At 43.6% G+C, this 7,829-nt stretch overlaps 1 pseudogene; it reads left to right on the plus strand.

Moving 5' to 3' along the window:
* The first annotated feature begins 1,832 nt into the window (after positions 1-1,832).
* Positions 1,833-1,924, plus strand: LOC147696958 (U2 spliceosomal RNA; annotated as a pseudogene).
* Positions 1,925-7,829: the final 5,905 nt, after the last annotated feature.

Here is a 7,829-nt window from a genome sequence, read left to right on the forward strand (position 1 = left end):
CTTCAACCACCTGAAGCTCAACCCCGATAAAACGGAGTTGGTGCTGACGGGTGGTTGCTCCAGCCCTTGGACCTCCTCCTTCTGGCCCCCCTCACTAGGTTCCCCTCCCACTCCTGTATCCTCTGTCAAAACTCTTGGATTTAAAATTAATAATCAACTCTCCCTACATTCTCAAGTTTCTGCTGTGGTTTCTTCAGCCTTCCTTTCACTTAGGACTATTCGCAGAGTCTCTCGATTCTTCACCCCAGACGCGCTCAAACTAATTCTTCTAGCCATGGAAACATCTCGCCTTGATTATGGCAATATCCTCTACCATGGCATGCCCAACTACCTCATGAGACGTCTCCAGCTCGTTCAAAACCAGGCCGTTCGGCTGGTTTTTAACCTTTCTAAATCACACCATGTTACCCCACTTCTCTCTTCCCTTCACTGGCTCCCTGTCCGGCAACGCGTCTTATTCAAGCTCGGCTGCACCATTTTTAAAGCCCGGACAGGCTCCGCCCCTTCCTTCATTAACTCGGCCATTCAATCCTATACTCCCTCACGTGATCTCCGATCCGCTTCTCACCACCTTCTCCTGGTTCCCCGCTTCAAACGGAAGAAGTGGGGTGGTTCAAAATTTGCTACCACAGGTCCAGCCTTCTGGAATTCCCTCCCATTGCCCCTCAGAACCTGCACCCAGTACCCCCTCTTTCGTAGAGACCTCAAGACTTTCCTCTTCACCCAAGCCTTCCCATCCTAAATGCTCAACTTTTTCCCCTTTCCGACACACTGAGTAGCAGTTGCCAGTGAGCGCCAAGAAACCGCCAGGTGTACGAGCGCTATACAAATCCTTTCAAATTCAAATTCAAATACTTCTAAAATCATATTAAGCAAAATATACAAATGTAATTAAAAATACATTAATTATCAAAAATAAAATGGATACTAAATTCAGAAACAAAATGTAATGATATTAAAAAATATGCATTGAAGAAAAAAATATTACTTACATTAAAAAATTGAGTACAATCATAACCTAAGAAACAAAAAATATACTGTCTCAAATTAAACTATTTGAACAGATTACACACAATTACCAAACAAGTTAATCAAAAAATAAGTAATATTTTTTTTAAATAAACATTTCTGAACAATAACATGCCTATTTTCAAACAAACACAACATGACTTCAAAAAGTAACAATAATAATCATAAAAGGTGTTCACTCAAAATAGACAACCACTATAGAAATAAGTGCACTCATTATGATGAATAATAAAAATGTATTCACATTTTTAAATAATTGTAATAAGTTTCGTACTTTATACACAAAATGGCCATCTAAAATAAATACATCACTTAAAAATAATATTAATTTAAAGCACTTCCCACTCTTCATCCCAATAAATACAACAGTCTAAATGATATCTCATTTAATATACTACCAAACTACATAAAGCAGTATATGATACTGCAACAATTACATGTAATTAACAATAAATTATTATATGAGGGGGCATCTTGGCTTTTTGATTTCTGAAAATGGTGAGCAACACCTGGTGGTTACTGACAAGAGTGAAATGCTTCTGTACAAAAACAAATGAACATTTTCACAAGCCCACATTGCAGCCAGGCTCTCTTTTTCTGGCTGAGAATATGTACTTTCAGTCTGAGATAGATTACTGCTAGCATAGAATGTGTCTCGGAGCATTAGGATGTCTATTGTGTTGAGCAAGGATTATACCTAACCCCACCGGGCTTACGTCATCTATGAACGCGGCATGTTACTTTGGTACAAATAAGCCATTTCAGTTGCATTTACAATTGTGTGTTTAATTATATTGGAACCTATCGCTTCTCGGCCTTTTGGCTAAGATCAAGTGTAGTATATTGGAACTTTCGTAACATTCAGATAAGCAAGTCTCATAATGGGGCACTCAATGTGGCAAAGTCACAAATGTATCTTGAGCAATAACTGCCTACAATGGATTACATCATGGTTACATCTTGCGGGGGACAAGTGGATGACATGGCACCTACTTGTTCAGGGTCAGGGGTAATTCCCACTTTAGAGAAAATATGCCCAAAGAATTTGAGTTTGGTTTTTTGAAACTCACGCTTCTTTGCACCTAAAGTGAAACCTGCGTCAGCAAACAGATGGCATACATATGTAGGAGCTTTGTCATGCTCCTTTCATGTGGCCCCAATACTAATATCTTATCACTGTTGTTGAAAGCAACTGTGACAGGTTGAACTATTCACTGAATGACATCCTGAAAGATATCTGCAACTGAAAACACACCAAAGCTGACTATTTTGTATCTTAACAAACCAACATGACTTGAAAAAGTTGTAATGTACCTACAGTTCTCTTCCAGCTGGAGTTCATGGTATCCTTTGTTCAAATCAAGATGGGAGAAGAATTTGGCACATTCAGCTGTGTATGAGGTTTGCTACATGTGAGCCTGGATATATTTCTCCCACAATTGCTATGTTGGCCTGGTGCATATCAACACAAAGTGAACTGGACCTCCACTGTCATTTTTTGCCATTGCCACTATGGGTGGAAAGCATGGTGCTTAATTATCTTATGCTTTATTAATATTTCTTAAAAGAACAATTTAAGGACAGAATGCAGAACATTGTCTTACATTCAGCCAAGGACAGAGATCTGGGTCTATCATCTTTAATTTTTTTGCTCCACATGCCATTCCGGTTTGAACCCAGCCATAAGCAAATCAGTCTTATCCCTGCATCCAATAGGAACAGTCCAGCCCTAACTGCCAAGCCATATCCTCCGTGGACTGAAAACAAGCATCCTAGGACCGGTTTTGGGGTTTCACCCCATATCAGCCAGGATAGCTTGACTACAGTGGCATGGAGAGCCCAGGACCCACGTCTGGGCATACCTGACAAACACAAGAAGAACAATTGATGGACAGAATGCAGAACAATGTCGTACATTCACCCTAGTACAGAGACCTGGGCCATAATCTGTTGTTTAATGTTTCCAATTATTTCTCAATGGCCTCCTATAAATAAATAGCAGCGCGATTGTGTCACACACTCAAAAAGAGCAATTTATTCAACCATCTGAACTGCTTCATGGATTTTTCGGACTTGCTTAAAATTCTGAATGTGTGAGCGCGACGCGGTCATAGACCCCTAATTGTCTGTAATCATTAAAAAGACACTAAAGCTGTATTGGCTATCAGTGAAAATGGTCAATCTCTATTAGAGCGAAACTCTGAGATTCCACCTGTGCTAGTGCAAGGGTATTAAAATAAAATTCTAGCATATGCAGATGATATAGCTTTGGTGACCGACAAAACCAGAAATTGCTCCTAAGATAATCGAAGGGGAAGCCTTATATTTTGGGGAAATTTCCGGCTACTCTTTAAAAAAGACAAGACTCAAATTGCTTACAATAATAAGATCTTGATAGATAAAGGAGCAGTCAAAAATGCAGAATATCTGGGTGTCCACATTGCATCTGAGTTTGACGAAATGGTAAAGTAGAACTTGGAGCCTCTTATAGGGAAGACTAAAAAAGAGCTTTTTAGTTTGAATAATTTACATCTTACAATGATTGAAAGATGTAACATGAGAAAGATGTTTTTTTTCCTAAAATCCTATATTTTTTAGATCCATCTTCCTGGAATTTTGGAATGATTGGCTGAAGGCATTTGACAAGGTTTTTATGGGCCTATTCCAAACATAGAAGGGCTTTGAAATATCTTTCACTCCCAAGAGAAAGAGTCGGCTGAGCATTACCAAATCTGAAATTGTATTATTGGACCACCACACTGAAATATAGCTCTAACCTACTTAGGAAACTATCATCAAACAAGCCTACAAAACATATTCCATTAACATTCGAGTAATTAATTGGTAGATAGGCATGGGGTTGCCTATGGAGACAGTTGGAGCTTAGTTAAATATGAAAAATAGTACGTTTTAGGTGTCTCCAGGGAGTCTATAAGGTATGACACACAAGATGATGGACAGAATGTTGCACAATGGCAAAACATTTACCCGCAGTCACAGATCTGGGTTTAATCCATCGTTATTTTGCTCACCAAGCCACCCCAGTTCAGACATGGCCCTACACAAATCAGTCTTGACCCTGTGCCTCATGGGAACAGTCCAGATCGAACTGCCAAGCCATGTCTTCCCTGGACCGGAATCAAGCATCCTCGGACCGGTTTCTGGCTATCAACCGTATTCAGCCAGGATAGCTTGACTCCAGTGGCTTAGTGAGCACGGGACCCACGTCTGGGCATACCCTTCCCACATAGGGTGAACAGCAAAACACACAAGATGATGTACGGAATGTTGCACAATGGCAAACCATTCATCCCCAGTAACAGATATGGGTTTAATCCATCGCTATTTTGCTCACCAAGCCACCCAAGTTCAGACAAGGGCATATGCAAATCAGTCTTGACCCTGTGCCTCATGGGAACAGTCCAGACCGAACTGCCAAGCCATGTCTTCCCTGGACCGGAATCAAGCATCTTAGGACCGGTTTCTGGCTATCAGCCGTCTTCAGCCAGGATAGCTTGACTCCAGTGGCTTAGTGAGCACGGGACCCACGTCTGGGCATACCCTTCCCACATAGGGTGGACAGCAAAACACACAAGATGATAGACGGAGTGTTGAGCAATGCCAAAAAATTCACCTCCAGTCACAGATTTGGGTTTAATCCATCGTTATTTTGCTCACCAAGCCACCCCAGTTCAGACATGGCCATATGCAATCAGTCTTGACCCTGTGCCTCATGGGAACAGTCCAGACCGAACTGCCAAGCCATGTCTTCCCTGGACCGGAATCAAGCATCCTAGGACCGGTTTTTGGCTATCAGCCGTCTTCAGCCAGGATAGCTTGATAGCTAGATTCAAGTTTTACTTTTAGTGAATCCACCCAAGTCACTCTCAATGTTGACTTGATTGTTCCTTGACTAATTTCTGTACTTCCATTGTCATTCAAAGTGGCATTGAGAACCTCTAGCCATAGAAGTCTTTGGCACTGATCCTTCTCTGCGGTGCTACTATATGCATTATGGGGTGGCTCCCAAATATGAAAATCTAAATTTGACGACCCATTAAATGACCTCAATTGTTCAAATCCAGTCTGAGTTGCCATTGGGTCTGCATTTGCATCACAAGGGTTCTCGTATTTATTGGAACCAAGGGACTAAACCTCACATTTGAGCTTGTAGGAACCTTCTCTATGGCTCTCAATTCAGTTGGAACAGCCAAATTATATGTAACACTCCCTGTGGAGCTGTTTTTACATATACGGACTACAGAGCCAATGGTATCTCGGACAGTGAAAGCATCAGGAACATTTAAAGCTGTGGAGGGACCGAGGACACAAATCCCCGAACTACCTCCCATCCTGTTTCTGTTGTATTTTGATTCACATTCAAAGGTGTGACCCCTATTACATTACAGCTCAGGTTTACTGGTGCAGTAACAATTCCAGAATTTCAACTAATATTAGTACTATTAGCAGTATTGCTTTCACCATTTTTACCTCCCTCAGTTGAGTCATATGCCTCTATTCCTCTCTCTATCGCTTTCCTCTGTTGTCTACCCTTTTAAAACTCGTCACCTGTCAACATCGGATACACCTTAATTCCCTCATCATGCCCATTCTCTATTTCTTCTGGTCTGAGTCCCACCTTGCATCAGCCTTGCTAGCTCTTCTCTGATACCTTCCCTTCTCTCTGGTATGATCTGCTGTCTCCCAGGCATTGACTGCTTCAAACTGTGTAGGTCTAGGCTGTGGTTTCATCTCATATAAAATACCCCTCAAGTGTTTACGGATGCTCACATTAAATGTACCATAGCGTGGAAACACCGACACACCTTCTTTCTCAGTGATCTTGTGCTACTGTTCAAGCCAAATTTAAGTGTGAAACCTTATATTTAATGCCAAATAATGACCTGCTGTATCTTTGACTGGTCCTTGTTCTATCTCCCTAACAGATATTGTCTCATCTCCCCATACCAAATCTTGTGTGACCTTAAAAGATTTCATTTTCAGGTAAAATGACAATGATCACAATTAGATATGTACAGTTCAAAAAAGGAAATAACAATCTTTACACAAGGGGGCGGAGCTTGCCTGACACCAAGATGGCCACATCCTGAGCGAGCTCCAACGACTGCCCGTACTATCCTGCAATAATTAGCGGCATCCAGGCTACTGAGGAAACGTTGCGCAGTGCCACAGGAATGTTAATGTGGAGAGGGTTGACACTGCAAGTGTAGAGGTCCGGTGTGGCCCCTACACCTAGAACCATTGTGTGGCAAAATAGCAGCCTACCTACATGCCTCATAGGCAGACTACGCAGTGGAGACAAGGCGGCGGAGCCGAGTCTCCTGGATCTCGAGGCACTGTCTGAGGAGTGCTATATGAGCCTTGCCTGTATGGCCCTGGTGGGTACCGATGTTGAGTGCACTGGCGAGAATGCGACTGCTACCGGAGTTTTATTATTAAGGTGTGCTGTGGACTTTTGGCCAGCGCGATGGTAGATAAAAGCCCTGAAGACAATTTAAGAGGGGGGACAGCCCTTGTCTCCTTCTGGCCCGTCGTGGGAGTGCCCCTTCCCCATGACCTCTGGCGGCCCAGCTAGACATAAGGGGACAGAGAAAGCCTTGCCTGAGAGAGGTTCCGGTCATCCCGGCCTGGCCAGAGGGGCCTATGCATAGACCTGAGTGTCTCGGCGGGGGGTCATGGGATCTGCCGAGTGCGGGGCTGATTCGAAGCACCCCTAATCAAAACTGCAGGTGACTCTGGGTGGGATCATGTGATGACCACGTTGGAGTGTTAGTTGGCCCCCATACATATGGCAGCATAATCCACTGACAGGGTGCGGATAGTGTGCCAGCCTGGAAGCTGTGAGTCGGTGCTGTGCCGCACCGCCGATTGACCAGATTGCACGAGGTCTGTTAAAGGAGGTCTAGAGCCCGACAGCATGGAGGCAATGGGGAAGGGTGACAAGACACATTCAAAGACTTGGAAGCGCACTCTCAGTGCAACAGCACGCGTATTCTGGACATGCCTGAAAACACAGTCACTAGAAGCATGGAACTATTTGTTGAACAACTACTTGTGTCCCTGCTGGGCCAACTAACATTCTCCAAGGTGTTTGTTGTTAAACGAGCGCATTGAACACTTGGCCCTGGACCACCGCCTGGGGCTTCACCTCGACCCCTGATTGCGCAAATACTTAACTATAGGGACAGGGATGCTGCGTTGCGGTGTGCCAGAGAGTTAAAAGTGCTTAAATATGAGGTATCAGAGATAGGCCTTTTTCCACACATCCCCCGCAGGTGCAGGAGGCACGCAAGAAATTGGGGCCCATGAAACGCAAATTAAGTGAGCTGCAATAGGAATTTGTGATGCTCTACCCAGCCAGGCTTAGGGTGAACTATGTCGGCCAAAATATATGGAGACTCTCACCAGCGGGAGCAGGACCTCCATAAGTACAGCACTGAGAAGCCACGGAAGCCTGCGAGATCACCAGTAGCAGTGAGTGACAACACTCTGGAGCCCTTGGAACAGGAAAATCATTTGGAACCGGGCACCTCAGCGTCGTAGGAGAAAGACAGGTCACAAAATCATAATATAGCCACAAAAGACGTTATCGGGACTGGGATCCCCACCCACTACGGCCGCAATATGCAGACTTACTTCAAGGACTAAAATAATGCATAGGCACTGCATTCATATTTATTTCAATTGATTAAAAGCCTGGATACAAACTTATTGCATGGGCGGTCCCGGGCCATCAGAAAACACCTCAGTTCTGGTAACCACCACTCTGAGTGTATTAC

Source organism: Lissotriton vulgaris, chromosome 8, assembly GCF_964263255.1.
Source record: "Lissotriton vulgaris chromosome 8, aLisVul1.2, whole genome shotgun sequence".
NCBI lineage: Eukaryota > Metazoa > Chordata > Amphibia > Caudata > Salamandridae > Lissotriton > Lissotriton vulgaris.